We start from the raw sequence: 16,563 nt of genomic DNA, 5'->3' as shown, positions 1-16,563 counted from the left end.
CCCATAAAAGAAGATGGAGGCAGCATATCCGGTAAAAAATCCCTTTTATTGGGAGCCGCTTGCGTGAACAGACGTGCAAAAGGTTGTGACGTTTCGGCTGTTGCCCAGCCTTTATTAAACACGTGTTTGATAAAGGCTGGGCAACAGCCGAAACGTCACGACCTTTTGCACATCTGTTCACGCAAGCGGCTCCCAATAAAAGGGATTTTTTACCGGATATGCTGCCTCCATCTTCTTTTATGGGACTTGTTACTGAGGAGCCCTGATGAACCTTGGACTCCAGGTAGGCTGGTGCATTCCGGATGACCTCGAGATCTGGTGAGTGCGACTCTACAATTATTTTTTATTACTATCCTCGGGATAGGTCATCAATATCAGATCGGCTGGGGTCCGTCACCCGGCACCCCCGCCGATCAGCTGTTTGAAGAGGAGGCGCGCGCCGTGCCAGCGCTGCCTCCTCTTCACTGTTTACCCTCTCGCTGTTGCATCTGCAGCGGTGAGCAGGTGTAAATACACCTAACTGTCCCATTCATTTCAATGGTATGGATCGCTCCTATACACTTGTATAGGAGCGATCCGTCCCATTGAAATGAATGGGACGGCTTGGGTGTAATTACACCTGCTCACCTCTGCAGATGCAACGGCGAGAAGGTAAACAGTGAAGAGGAGGCAGCGCTGGCACGGCGCGCGCCTCCTCTTCAAACAACTGATCGGCGGGGGTGTCGGGTGAGGGGCCCCAGCCGATCTGATATTGATGACCTATCCTGAGGATAGGTCATCAATAAATATAACTCGGACAACCCCTTTAAAAGAGTTCTCCGGTTATTTAACCTAACTGGTATTCAGTACTAACCTGTGGAAGGAAGATGTTTTACATAGTACTTACCTGCCCCTCGCTCCGCCGATGCCACAGGATGCAGGCACCAGATGTAGCTGCTTCTTTTCCTGTTCAGCTGCATTCACGACTATGCACCTGAACAGGAAAAAAGGGGCCACGTCCGGTCTGGACCTGGAAGGATGAGCCTGCATCCTGTGGGATCGGCAGAGCGAGGGGCAGGTAAGTACTATGTAAAACATCTTCCTTCCACAGGTTAGTAGTGAATAGATTAATGACTGGAGAACCCCTTTAAGGTTTAGATGTTGCCCACTTCTGTCCTTCATCTTAACATTTTTAAGCTTTTCGACATGATCATCTAAAATTCTTTAACAATTTGACAATAAAATAAATGGATCATATTAAGGCCTCATGCACACGAACGTATTTTGTTTCCGTTCCGTTTTTTTTACAGGACCGTATGTGGAAGCTTTCACTTCAATGGGGCTTGAAAAAAAATGGAAATGACTCTGTGTGCATTCTGTGTCCGTATGTCCGCATGTCCGTTCTGCAAAAAAATATAGAACATGTCCTATTCTTGTCCGTTTTGCAGGCAAGGACAGGCATTGTTACAATGGATCCTCAAAAAGAACAGATGCGATACAGACATCACACAGATTCATCAGTTTTTTGTCGTGTGCATACTGTCGTGTGCATGAGCCCTAATACTTTGTTTTCAGTGACAGCGACGTTGGTGGATCGAGGGACGGATACTGTGTAAAAAAATCTTTGTTTCACAGGTTAGCACCGAATACTGATTAAATGACCAGAGAACACCTTTAAAAGTGCCCCGCCATGTATAGGGTATTTTATGCGTATCTGCTCCTCATATAGCTATAGAAATGGCTAGTATTTTACCAGGACACCTTATGTGTGTGATGTAACAGGTCTTTGCTTTTTGTACAGTGCTGCCCATAATTATTCGCTGTGTTTTTTGGGTCATTGTCATGCTGAAATGTCCACTGGTGCCCAAGGCCAAGACTGCCTGATGTTGTCGTTGAGATTCCTCATGTATTGCTCTTTTGTCATGGTGCCGTTTAGTGTGATTAGGTTCCCTGGTCCATTGGCTGAAAAACACCCCCAAAGAATTAGGTTCCACCACCATGTTTGACAATGGGGATGGTGTTCTTTGGGTTGAAGGCTTCTCTTTTTTTACGCCAAATGAAGGAAACATCATTGTGACCAAACAATTCAATTTTTGTTTCATCTGAACATAACACAGAAGACCAGAAGTCTTCTTCTTCGTCCAGATGAGCTTTTGCAAAGGCCAAGCAAGCTTTTGTGGGCCTTATCTGGAGAAGTAGAACCCAACAGTGTGCAGTGTCCTTTGGATTGTCTGCCTTGAGACATTGCCATCAGCAGAGCCCAGATTCATAAGGATGGCCTTGGTGGTGATCCTTGGATTCTTATTCACCTCTCTAACTATCCTCCTGGCCAGCACAGGTGTCACTTTTGGCTTTCGACCATGTCCTCTGAGATTTTCCACAGTGCGGAACATCTTGTATTTTTTGCTCAAATGTAAATAAAAGCTGAGAAATGTTTTTTTCCCACAATAATGCCTCTTGTACATCGTCTTATTATCTTTTAGGAGACACCTATGTCATTTCCCGACAAAAAATGTTTCTGTTTCTGTTTGAATAAAAGTAACTTTAAGTCAAAATTTGCCTGGGGTATGAATAATTATGGGCAGCACTGTATATCTTGTACTACATGCCCTGGATGAAGTGTTCTCCTTAGGCCGACATACTTTCTGAAGTCGGAGTGGCACCTCATTCTGTGTGAATATTCCTATGCTTCCATCTAGTGGTTGTTCTAGATGTCATTTTCCATATTGCACATAAAAGAAGCTATTGCACTTTGCACAGTAAAGTTGAAAACGATCTCTCCACGTGGAACTTTTTCGAGTATTTCTGTTTCATCCTTTTAGAAAGCAGTTCAGACATTTGACTTATTTTATTTCAATGTAATGTATATGTATCAGTAATTCTGGTTTATGTGTCTCACTGTTTGGACTCTTTAGAAAAATACCCTCGGTGCTGCTATGTCTTAAGAACAAAACCAGGTTCTCAGAGATTTTCTATGTTGTCTGGAGCAGTGCACGGCTTTAGGCCAGAAATTTTTTGGGCTGATATTTCCTTATAGTTTAAAGGGGTTGTCAGCTTTGAGGGCTCCCTGAGAATAGGCTGATCATAGGATGTCATGCTGCTTGGATCCACCATGATCAGTAAGGCTAGATCCACACCTATGGTAAAGCTATCCGGCAGGCTGTTCTGACAGAGGAACTGCTTGCCAGAGTTCACTGAGTTCACTGTATGTGGCCTAGCCGGACTCTTCTAAGGATGAAGCGGGAAGGACGCATATTATTACTGTTTAGCATCTAGGAAAAGTTTAGCGTCAGTGTGATTTGTGTAAAGGACATGGATCTCTTTGTCCTTCATTCCAGCCCAGGGTACGACCACATGGTCAGGTTTCCTGATGCAGTTTTGGAAGCCAAAATCAGGAGTGGATCATAAAAGGAGAGAAAGCATAAAGGACAGATACAACCTCTCTTTTTTTCAAATTCTCTTCTGGTTTTGGCCGTACCCTACTGACCGCCCACACATGCTCTTTCTGATCCTCCTCGCTGCTGCAGTCAGGTTACTGCCCTCTTGGTCTTCATCTAAAGCAGGTCACTGTAGTTGTTTTTTACACCCGTTCCCAAAAACATAAAGTGAGGAACAATTTTCTGCTCAGTATAATTCTAAGTAGCTAAAGTTATTTGGCACATGTATGGCTGTTCTGTTTTATGTGATATTGTGATATTCAGTCAGTTTCATGCCCCAGAATACAATGCAGTTTGTTTCCTTAAAGGGAATGCATTCCTTATATTTTTTGCTAGTTGGAGGCTATGTACACCTTTTGGGTATACTTTTTATTATTGCATTGTACATTTTTTTTTTTCAACTGGTCTTTATTAAAAAAAGTGGAGCCCCTTTCTCTGTACAGCTTTTAGACTCTCTAGTAGTTGCTCTGTGTTTTTACTCTGTTCTGTCAGGCTACTCAGCTGATGACTCCTTATCTCTGATCGCCTAAATGCTCATTACAGCTCAATGAGGATGTGGCTTAAATACGTTTTTTAAGAGCTACTAGTAATTTAGAGATAAGGGTTATTAGATGACCAGCATCAGGGTTGCCAACCACTCCTTTCATTTTTTCTGATGGACAACTAAACGAAAAACCACAGACAGAGACCATGCCCCCATTCCACACCCTCAAAATGTCCTAAACAGAATGCCTTTGAATCACAATCACTCCAGAATTTAAAGGGATGTACAGTAGTTAAAATAAAATATGGCATATGGAAAAAATCCTCAATTCTCAGCTGTTACACCCCCCACTCTAGTAGAAAGACTGATGGGGATATAGCGGACAAGTACAGTGTTGGTGATGTGCAGCTGTATGGCATGTGACCACTGCAGCCATTAACTGTCCTCAGCATTAGACCATTCTGTATACTGGCAAGTTCCTGCTGCAGTGCTACAGAGAATGGAGCTGAAGAAAGTGGGGAGTATAACATGCATCCACAATTCATATGTGCTGAATTGTTGATCCAACCAACCTTCTTCTGAGCACTAAAGACACATTTGGATTGACATTACATTCACCACTACCAAACATACAGGAGTATACAGCACCACATACCTCTTACATCCAGTGTCTCTTCTGATGTAGACATTCTCTTTCCTCATCTTCTCTAGTAATGAGCAGCATAGGCAATATTCGTTTTTGCGATATTTCGCAAATTTTTGGTTTAATATTCGCCATGAATTCGCATATTCTAGAACTCGTGATCTCTAGCCATTTTCTTGGTTGCGAAAATCGGCAATGTAATATGCGTGTATTGCACGCGCAATACAGGCAATGATAACTTTTGCTACATCTTTCAAGCTGCTAAAAGTTTCCTGAAACTGGAGAAAATGGTTGGCAGCAACTTTCATAATTTTACATTATAGCACTGTGATTACATTTTGCATGCATGGCAGAACAATAGCTTTATATGCAAATAGAGTGCTCCAATATATTCGCACTAAATCGGCACTAATGATGCGCATATTTTTTGGTGCAATACATGCAACTTCACATTTTTAGGTCTGAGTAGATGAAAGACAAAGACACTAATCCCTATCACAGTACAGTAATTCCTATCACACTACCTAACACCCTGCACTGGAACCTATCAGCTACACTATATCACTGTCTAACCTACACTGACTATCTTCCAATAACTATCTGTATTATATATATGAACTAACTGTAATAGAATAAGGATCCAGATGACTCAGCAAAGCACAGAGCACAGCACTGTCACTGCTCTCTCTCTCTCAGAACTGCAAAAAACTGCAGACAATGGCTGCTGGGGAGTTTCCTATATAGTAAGGGGTAGGCAACTTTCCTATTGGTTGCTAGGGATGTTGCTAAGCTCAGACAAATATTTTGCAGCCTTCTCATTGGCTCACAAGCAAGAAGGGAGGTTACTGCCGAAAAAAATATCTAGAATATTTGCGATTACGAAGATATAGCACTATATTCTAGATCTTTGCAAATTCTCAAAGTGCCGATATTCACAATAAAAATTAGCGATTAGAATATTCGCGATCAACACTAATCTTCTTTATTTGGCGCAGACCACCATGATGAGTTCTTTCAGCCACATCTTCTCTCTGCAGAGTTTGACACACAGACATTTTAACTTCCTCACTTCTCTATTATCCTCCCGCTCCTCGTGCCCCAACAGTGTCATCCTGCTGCTACCCCCAATACTTTGCCGCTGTGCTCCCCAATACCCCCAAACACTATACTGCGGAAATAATAGTACCATATAGACAGTTCCCCTCTAGTAACAGTGCTCCCCAAAGGCCTCCATATTGTACCAAATAATAACACCTCCCGAATATTACCCCTGGTAGTAGTAATAATGCCCCATCATAGAAATAATTTTCCTTATAGTGCCTCCAGGAGTCCTAAAGTCCCCTCAGTAACAGTGATAAAGCAACCCCATAGCAAAGCAGCAGTAAAATTGTCCTGAAAGTGCCCCAAGTAGTGATAAAGACCTCCATAGTGCTCTTAGTAGTAATAAAAAAAAACATAGTGCCTGGAAGTAATAAGGTACCTCTATAGGGCACCCGGTAGTAGAAATGCTCCCATATAGTGACTCCCATAATTATAATGCCCCTTATACTTCCTCCAGTAGCTGAAATTCACCCAGTAACTGTGCCCCAGCAGCTTATACGCTCGCTTATAGTGCTCACAGTAAACGGTCCCCTATAGTGCTCCAGTAGTTTAAATGATCCCCTATAATGCCTTAGTAGTTTACTAGGCCACTACTGGGGCATTATAGGGGATGATTTACTTTAAATGATCCCCTATAGTGCCCCATTTGTTTATATGGTCCCCTATAGTGCCCTATTAGTTTATATGGTCCCATATAGTGCCCCATTAGTTTGTATGGTCCACTATAGTGCCCCATTAGTTTATATGGTCCCCTATAGTACCCCATTAGTTTATATGGTCCCCTATAGTGCTCCATTAGTTTATAGGGTCCCATACAGTGCCCCATTAGTTTATATGGTCCCTATAGTTCCCCATTAGTTTATATGGTCCCCTATAGTGCCCTATTAGTTTATATGGTCCCATACAGTGTCCCATTAGTTTATAGGGTCCCATACAGTGCCCCATTAGTTTATAGGGTCCCCTATAGTGCCCCATTAGTTTATAGGGTCCCATACAGTGCCCCATTAGTTTATAGGGTCCCCTATAGTGCCCCATTAGTTTATAGGGTCCCATACAGTGCCCCATTAGTTTATAGGGGTCCCCTATAGTGCCCCATTAGTTTATAGGGGTCCCCTATAGTGCCCCATTAGTTTATAGGGTCCCATAGAGTGCCCGATTAGTTTATATGGTCCCATATAGTGCCCCATTAGTTTATATTATCCCATATAGTGCCCTATTAGTTTATATGGTCCCCTATAGTTCGCCATTAGTTTAAATGATCCCATACAGGGCCTCCAGTTCCGTCACACATGGTCATAGATCTGCTGATGAAGTTTGTCATGAGCACTACATGGGGCTGTAAGACACTGGTGTGATGTGATGGCAGGGGAATACACCCTGCCGGGCTTACTGGCAGGCTAGCTGTTGCTTCTCACGGCACACTGTATACACCAGATCAGATCTGCTGGGGCTCAGACTTACGGACAAGGTATTTTTCTGCCGGATGCTACGGACGGCAGAAGAAAACATGTGGTTCTTGTGGACTGTCCGTAAATTAACGGACGATTGTTAAACCTGACTAGCAGAAAATGGAAGTACGATTCACACAGCTAGACAAACAGTCAACCCTTTGTGACAGAATGGCTGAATATTTTTTTTATAAAAAACAATTGAAAAAAAAAAGACTTTTAGCCCAAAATAAGTGAAATACAACCATACAAAAAATGGCCACGAAAGGTGTACATAGCCTTAGAATCCAGATACTGATACCTGCTTTTTTTTTCTAATTAGTTTTTATTTTCTGACTTTTATTTTTTATTCAGCACATGGTTATGGAGTCAGCCATATTTCCTGAGCTGCTGCAGCATTTAGAGATATTCTTTACAGCAGCCACAAGGAACTTAGGAATCTGAAACGACATGTACAGGGAGAGGGAGTAGGTAACCTGTGACCATCACCTATTGTGAATGGTGAATCCTGTGTTATCTATATGTGGGTGATATCTGTCATTCTATTCCTGCCTGCGATGATAATAAATTTACTGCTGAAATGTGATCTCAGCTTTTCCTAGGCCAGTGAGGACACGTCCATCGATTACGTGGCCTAGGAGCAGCTCATGCCCTTTAAAGGGAATGGGGCTGAGCTACTGCAAGCGTCTGGGCCTGCTCAAACAGTTGATCAGCAGGGGTCTTGGGTGTCGGACCCCCACTGATCAGATACTGATGACCTATCAAAAAAATCTTGGAAAAACCCCTTTAAGAAAAATTTATAAAGTTCATACAAATATTTAGCATGAAAACGCGATTTAAACAATCAGTCATTTTATGACCCATTGCCTTTTATCTCGTTACGTAGTTGATGGAATACAGGTAAAGGGTATTTCGGTCTGGCTACAAGGCTAGAATAGCTTCTTATGATCCATTGCATACCACGAGATTTGTGAGAAATTGAGTTTGTCCGCACACAGCTGTCTCTCTGGATACCGTACAAACACAAAGCCATGTTTCAGTAATGGTATTTGTGCTTTTGTCTCAGTATATTTTATTAGACTGTGATCTTCTGATGTGAACATTGATAGAAGTTCTTGATTTCATCCATTTCTTTCATCTAGTGGTTATTACTCTTGTCATAAACCATAGCCATGTCCCCAATTTAGGAACACTTGTATGGTGAATAATGACAACTACTAATTATTTTTAATATGATTGTGTCAATAACAGCAGAATAATTTCTTAGTATTGCAGTATTTTTTTTAAATTACTTTCAAGGTTATTTTCACACCTGATGGATTTTGGCCCAGATTACATGTGAAAATCAGTGTGAAATCTCCGTACCATACATGTGAATGTGGGTTCCAAAACGCCATTGGATTGGAAAATTTCTGCACGGATTCCAGGCTACAGAGTAGAAAGATATCAGCTGTAGCAATAAGTGGCATATTACGTATTTCAGTTAGTTAGGCTGGGTTCACATCACCGTTTAGCTTTCCGTTCTTTTGAGAAAGAAAAAAAACAGAATCCTGTTGCATCAGTTGTCATCCGTTTGAGCCATTTCTGCCTGAGATTCGTTTTTTGCAGACGGAAAGAAGTACTCCATACAGGACATTTTTTTTCCTGCAAAACACGGACACCGGCAATGTGCGTTTGGCATTTTGCGGACCGCACATCGCCGGCACTCTCATAGAAAATGCCTTTTCTTGTCCTCAATTGCGGACAAGAATAGGACATGTTCTATTTTTTTGTGGAACGAAAGTGCGGATCCATTTTACGGACGTGTGAATGGACCCTTAAACCGTACTCTATAGCTACACTACAAAGTACTGTATACTTGAGCGCTATGCTAAAAGCAAGCATGCAGTCACTGTGTCGAACCTGCTCATTAAAGGAGCACCACTGCCTTCTCAAACATCTGAGTTGGACCCCCACCGATCAGATACTGATGACCAATCCTGAGGAAAGGTAATCAGTGTTACTTGGCCTTTTCCCTGTTTATGTATGCTGGTTCTGACATTGACAAGTCTCTTCACGTATGCTGTGGGTAACACATTCATTATACAAGGTATCGCTGACCCCATATTCCTCTATTAATTAAGCTACAATAAATTTCACATATGTTATGACAGTGAATCTATTTTATGAAGCATAACCAGATGATAAATGGCTTCATTAAGCAAGTAATTAGCTGATGACATAGGTTACCTGGTAGATATCAGAGCAGAAAAATGGCACATATGTTCACGTAAGGCACAGCAGTATTGGCCGCCACTCTACGCAGTTGACTTTGTAGTCTTCAGTTTCTCATCAGAAGAATGCTGTAGCATGGACATGTGCCCTGTACTTGCAGGGAGCCACAGGGGAGTGCGTGGAGGATGGGAGTGCTAGTTGTGGCTCTGAGTGTGGTGGTAGAACTCACAGATCACGGTGGAAATGTCCATTCTGGTGCTTCCTAGGGCCATGCAGAGACTGGAGGGCACACCCTTTCTTGTCTTTGGGGCCATTCCTGTTATTGGGGCTCCTGCCTAGTTGTAGATCGGGTGCCCTTGATGGTGGATGGATTGGTTGAGTGCAAGGCAGGACCGGTGGCTATCGGAGACAATAATCAGGCCCGTTGTTTGTAATAAATAAATGAAGTCTATCGTTACTAGGTTGATGATAGGGATTGTAGTACAAATAGCAACAAGGCACTGCTCCAAAGTATATCACAGTAAAATATTCAGCGTATGGATAGCTACAGTGATGATAGTTGTAGTACTTCCTCTCTCTAAAGACACTTTGCTGTCTCTCAGCAGAACCACAGTCTTGCAATTAGGTTCTTGTTAAGTCTGTCATGGTCTTACCTCCTTGCTGTTCCCTCCGTTTGACATGTGCTGGCGGCCATCTTGGTTTCTGGGTTTTCTTGTAGCCTCCCACCCTGCGGCTCCTCCTTCCCACTGGGAGGAGCTGGATGCCCAGCTCATATATATAGGAGGTCTGTGGCTTCAGTTCCTTGCTTGGTCCTCCTGTGTTCACATGCTTCCAAGACTGCTGCTGCTTTTGGTTCCTGATCCTGGCCTCGTCTGACTACCCCGTTGGTTCCTGATTCCGGCTTCGTCTGACTACCCCGTTGGTTCCTGATCCTGGCTACGTCTGACTACCCCGTTGGTTCCTGATTCCGGCTTCGTCTGACTACCCCGTTGGTTCCTGATCCTGGCTACGTCTGACTACCCTTCTGGTTCCTGACCTCTGTCTCCGCAAGACCCTGCTTCGGTCTAGCCATCCGTTTGGACTTTGCTTACGGCTTGCTCTTCAATAAAACCTTCTTCTTCTCCACTTATCTCTGTTGTACGTCTGGTTCATGGTTCCTTGACATTAGGACCAAGCCATGAATTCTGACGGTACAGGGCCACCCTCGCTACCTACGCTGGTTGCCAGACTTGATCAGCAGGATCACCTGTTGGGTCGGTTCGCTGTGGCGTTGCAAACCCTGCTTGAACGCACGGCTCATTTAGCTTCCGTTGCCGATGGGTCGGTTGTCGCTCCTGGGCCCGCTCCTACTGCCGCTCCAGTTGTTGCGCCAGAGTCTACCCCGACACCTGTTGCTGCGCCTGTGGTGTTTCGGGGTATGACCGGTTCTGCCCCCCTTCCACAGCGCTTTGGGGGAGAGCCAACTCAGTGCCGAGGTTTCCTTAACCAGGTGGGCATTTACTTCGAGTTGCTGCCACATGCCTTTCCTACTGAGAGATCAAAGGTGGGCTTCTTGATCTCGCTGCTCTCGGACAAGGCCTTGGCCTGGGCCAGCCCTTTATGGGAGAACAACAATCCGGTGGTTGCCGAGTTTTCCGGTTTTGTTGCTTCTCTTCGGAAGGTATTCGATGTGCCGGCTCGTGCTGCCTCTGCTGCGAAGCTCCTTATGTCCATCAGACAGGGTTCACGATCCGTAGCTGAATACGCCATTGAGTTTCGTACCCTGGCAGCAGAGGTGGGCTGGAATAATGAGGCTCTGGTCGCTGCTTTCTCTCATGGTCTCTCGGATGCCTTGAAGGATGAGGTTGCAGCTAAGGACCTACCAGTGGAGCTCGAGTCTCTTATTTCTTTCCTGATTTTGATTGACACCAGACTCAGGGAGAGACCTTCCTTTAAGGAGAGCCTGCGGAGGTCTCCTAACAGATTGGCGCCTACGTTTGCTGTCCCACCCGTGCCTCCCTCTCCTCCCACGCCTCCTGGGGATGACTTGTCTGGGGGTGAACCCATGCAGCGGGGGTTTGCTCGCCTTTCCGAGGGGGAGAGGGCACTCCGGAGACGCGAGGGCCGATGCATGTACTGTGGTCTCGGTGGGCATTTTCGGTTGGCATGTCCGAACCGTCCGGGAGAACGCTCGCACCTGAGGTCCTGTCGGGGGCAGATCTTGGGTGGAGTCTCCTCGTCCCCGGTTTCCCGTGTTGACAAACCACTGATTACTGTTGTCCTCTCCTGGGTCGGGGGCTCGGTGACGACCCAGGCGTTGGTGGACTCTGGTGCTGGTGGTTTGTTCATTGATGGTGTGTTCGCCGCCGCCAATTCCATTCCTCTGCAGCCTCGAGGTTCCCCACTGGCTCTTGAGGCGATAGACGGCAGACCCCTTCTGCCGCCACACGTGACTCATGAGACCCTTCCAGTGGGGATGGTCATTGGTGCCGTTCACAGAGAGTCGGTCTGTCTCCAGGTTATTTCGTCTCCACACTACTCGGTGGTCTTGGGGTACCCCTGGCTCCAGAAGCATAATCCGACTTTCGATTGGAAATCGGCCGAGATCCTCTCGTGGTCACCGCAGTGTGGGGCTAGTTGCATCCATGGGCCTGTCAAGTTGCTGAGTACTTCCTCGGACTCTCTGTTGCCTCCTGAATACGAGGAGTACCGGGATGTATTCGATAAGGTGCGTGCGGTTGCCCTACCTCCGCACCGCCCATACGATTGTGCCATAGAGTTACAATCTGGTGCCGTTCCTCCTCGTGGCAAAGTCTATCCACTGTCGGTAGCGGAGAATGAGGCCATGGAGGAGTACGTGAGGGAGGCGCTTTCACGCGGACACATTCGCAAATCCTCGTCCCCGGCAGGGGCTGGATTTTTCTTTGTGAAAAAGAAGGGCGGTGAGTTGAGGCCTTGCATCGATTACAGGGGTCTCAATCGCATCACGATCAAGAACGCTTACCCGATACCCTTGATTTCCGAGCTGTTCGATCGCCTCAAAGGGGCCACGGTCTTTACCAAACTCGACCTGAGGGCGGCATATAACCTGGTAAGGATCAAGGCGGGCGATGAGTGGAAGACCGCGTTTAACACCAGGACCGGTCATTATGAATCCTTGGTTATGCCCTTTGGGTTGTGCAATGCGCCCGCAGTCTTCCAGGAATTCATCAACGATGTTTTCCGTGACCTGTTGCAGCAGTGTGTGGTGGTCTATTTGGATGACATCTTGGTATATTCTGAATCCATGGAGGCCCACATTCTGGATGTCAGACGAGTGTTGCAAAGGTTACGAGAGAACAAGCTGTTCGGTAAGCTTGAGAAATGTGAATTTCACCGATCCCAGGTAACCTTCTTAGGTTACATCATTTCCGCTGAGGGGTTCTCCATGGATCCTGAGAAGGTTTCGGCTGTCTTACAGTGGCCCCAGCCCAGTGGTCTTCGTGCCCTGCAGCGCTTTTTGGGCTTCGCCAATTATTATCGGAAGTTCATCAGGGACTTTTCCTTGCTAGCCAAGCCTCTCACGGATCTGACCAGGAAGGGAAGTAATCCCCAGGTCTGGCCGCCCGAGGCCATCCGAGCTTTTGAGGCTCTAAAATCCGCATTTGTGTCGGCTCCGATTCTGTCGCATCCCAACCCTGGGTTGCCGTTTGTCCTCGAGGTGGACGCGTCTGAGACGGGAGTAGGCGCCCTCCTGTCTCAGCGTAGAACACCGGAGGGTCCTCTGCTTCCTTGTGGGTTTTACTCCCGGAAACTGTCTTCCGCGGAGTGCAACTATCAGATTGGTGACAGGGAGTTATTGGCCATCGTGCAGGCCCTTAAAGAATGGAGGCACTTGCTCGAGGGCTCGGTGGTTCCGGTTCTCATCCTGACGGACCACAAGAATCTGACCTACCTCTCTGAGGCCAAGAGATTGACACCATGTCAGGCCAGATGGGCTCTGTTCTTGTCACGTTTTAATTACGTGGTCTCCTACCTACCCGGTTCCAAGAACATCAGAGCGGATGCCTTATCACGGCAGTACTCCGAGCTGTCCGGGGAGGAGTCGATTCCGACTTCGGTCATACCTCCGAATCAGATCCTGGCCGCCATTCGCACCAGCCTGACCTCTCCCCTGGGTGAGCAGATTTTGGCGGCTCAATCTGGTGCTCCCTCTGGGAGACCCAACGGCAGGTGTTTTGTGCCTGAGGAGTTGCGCACTCGGTTGTTGCGAACCTACCATAACTCCAAGGCCGCGGGGCATCCTGGAAAGAATCAGCTGTCCTGGGCTGTTTCACGTCTGTTCTTGTGGCCTTCCCTACGTTCCGACATCGCCGCATATGTAGCGGCATGCTCCGTTTGTGCCCAGAGTAAGTCCCCTCGGCACCTTCCGTTGGGCCTTTTGCAACCCATAGCCACCGGGGAGCGTCCATGGTCACACCTGGGGATGGATTTCATTGTGGACCTCCCTGCATCCCGAGGCCATACGGTCATTCTCATGATAGTGGATCGGTTTTCCAAAATGTGCCACTGTGTTCCTCTCAAGAAGTTACCCTCTGCACAAGAGTTGGCCTCGATTTTTGCCAGGGAGGTCTTCCGGTTGCACGGTTTGCCCAAGGAGATTGTGTCGGATCGGGGGAGTCAGTTTGTGTCCAGGTTCTGGCGCGCCTTTTGCTCCCAGTTGGGGATTCATCTCTCTTTCTCCTCGGCCTACCACCCTCAGTCCAATGGGGCCGCAGAACGATCCAATCAGGCCTTGGAGCAATTCCTTCGTTGCTATGTCTCCGATCACCAAGACAATTGGGTTGACCTCCTGCCTTGGGCTGAGTTTGCCAGGAACACGGCGGTGAACTCTTCCTCTGGGACGTCTCCCTTCATGGCCAATTATGGGTTCCAACCTGCCGTGTTACCGGAGATATTCTCTCCCCAGGATATTCCGGCTGTGGAGGATCACCTTTCCGTCCTACGTGCTTCTTGGGTACAGATCCAGAGGTCCCTTGAGGTCTCTGCGCAGCGCCAGAAACTCCAGGCTGATCGCAGACGAGCGCCCGCTCCTTCCTACCAGGTCGGAGACCGCGTATGGTTGTCCACCCGCAACCTCAACCTTCGAGTGCCCACTCCCAAGCTGGCGCCTCGCTTTGTTGGTCCCTTCCGAGTGCTTCGCAGGGTAAACCCGGTAGCCTATGCCCTTGCGCTTCCTCCTGGCATGCGGATCTCCAACGTGTTTCATGTCTCCCTGTTGAAGCCGCTGGTGTGTAATCGTTTCACTTCCTCGATTCCTCGGCCTCGTCCGGTCCAAGTGGGCAATCGTGAGGAGTATGAGGTGAGCAATATCCTGGACTCACGCCTGGTCCGCGGCCGGGTGCAGTTTTTGGTCCATTGGCGTGGTTATGGTCCAGAGGAGCGTTCCTGGGTTCCCTCCGCAGATGTCCATGCTCCTGTCTTGCTCCGAGCCTTCCACGCACGCTTCCCTCAGAAACCGTTCCTTACTCCGCGGAGGAGGGGCCCTTGAGGGGGAGGTACTGTCATGGTCTTACCTCCTTGCTGTTCCCTTCGTTTGACATGTGCTGGCGGCCATCTTGGTTTCTGGGTTTTCTTGTAGCCTCCCACCCTGCGGCTCCTCCTTCCCACTGGGAGGAGCTGGATGCCCAGCTCATATATATAGGAGGTCTGTGGCTTCAGTTCCTTGCTTGGTCCTCCTGTGTTCACATGCTTCCAAGACTGCTGCTGCTTTTGGTTCCTGATCCTGGCCTCGTCTGACTACCCCGTTGGTTCCTGATTCCGGCTTCGTCTGACTACCCCGTTGGTTCCTGATCCTGGCTACGTCTGACTACCCCGTTGGTTCCTGATTCCGGCTTCGTCTGACTACCCCGTTGGTTCCTGATCCTGGCTACGTCTGACTACCCTTCTGGTTCCTGACCTCTGTCTCCGCAAGACCCTGCTTCGGTCTAGCCATCCGTTTGGACTTTGCTTACGGCTTGCTCTTCAATAAAACCTTCTTCTTCTCCACTTATCTCTGTTGTACGTCTGGTTCATGGTTCCTTGACAAAGTCCTTCTGCAGTTCCTGGACCGAGGGGTGTAGAACTGAGATACGATTACCAATCACAACAGCAAAGCCTTTCAGCCATAAATGAGCATAATACCTTGTTGTCTGAGTCCAAAGCACGGACTTGTGGGTTCTAGACTATCGTATCTCCTTCTCTCTGGAGTACTCTGGGTACTGTGGCTTGTGCTTATACTGTCACACCTGTGACAGGTGTTAGAAGGTCTGAAAGACTGGCTGCACATGAGTGATCTGACAGCCTCTTTTGGTTTCACTTTGTGTGTTTCTGGTATGTCCACACCTCCTGTTCAGATGTGGATCATGTGATTTTTACCTCCCCCTATTTAGTCTGACTTTACCAATCACTCCTTGCTCTGGATAGCTTCATTTGGTTTTGGAAGAGCTGGAGTGTGGTTCTTGTTTAAGTCCTGTTCATCCATCATCCTCAGAAGTTAATTGTTCCGCTTGTTGTGTTTTGTATCCCCCCCCCCTGGTTGTTTACTAGGCCTCAGCAAGACGCTGGTTCCTTCACCAGGGAAGGAACGGGTTGTCTCTGCCCTATCATTACCTTTAGGGCATCTGAGGGTCACCAGGGTTTACTAGTTTTCTGTGTATGGGCATCTCTACATCGAGAGGTGCCCATACGGATAGGAGTTAGGGCCAGGAGCAGGGTTTTTATAGGTGCTAACCCTTTTTCTTCCCTAGCGGTGAGGCCTAGTGTCTTTCCCCTTTCTTATTGTTGTCTTTTGGTGTTCTCCCCTACTACATACGTGACATATACACAGAGCTACAGTGTAAAGTATGGGGCTGGGATATAGCGTCAGCCTCAGCCACTGATTTGCACCTAAGCCACAGCCATGAACATAGCAGTGCCACAGAGCCCTTGAGCAGAGCTAAGAACTGTTAATGGCCATCAGTTCAGCTTTAATGGGCTTGTTCAACCCTGGGACCCTTTTGGGCAGACCCTCCAGCTTGGCTGGACTTGCTGAGGGAATCACACTTACCCGATCCCAGCTGCTGAGTTCTGGCTCCGTTGCAGATCTCCGGTCACCCCTGCGTCAGCATTCAGTTTTACACAGGTCACTTGGCTGCTGCACCTAATGACTGACCACAGTGGTGACCTACCCCCATGCATCATGTCACTGGGTCATGTAATGCATGAGGGGCACGTCACTGCTGTGGTCAGTCATTGACTACAGTTGCCACATGACCTACA

The 16,563-nt window shown here is 47.2% G+C and overlaps 1 protein-coding gene across 2 annotated transcripts in view; it reads left to right on the top strand.

The window, feature by feature from the left end:
* Positions 1-16,563, top strand: part of DCDC2 (doublecortin domain containing 2) — a 137,568-nt gene that overhangs the window by 58,659 nt on the left and 62,346 nt on the right. The window lies entirely within an intron of this gene.

The sequence above is a fragment of the Bufo gargarizans genome, chromosome 5 (genome assembly GCF_014858855.1).
Source record: "Bufo gargarizans isolate SCDJY-AF-19 chromosome 5, ASM1485885v1, whole genome shotgun sequence".
In the NCBI taxonomy this organism is placed as follows: Eukaryota; Metazoa; Chordata; class Amphibia; order Anura; family Bufonidae; genus Bufo; species Bufo gargarizans.
The sequence above is the reverse complement of the archived record's forward strand: the minus strand, read 5'-3'. Positions and strand labels throughout refer to the sequence as shown.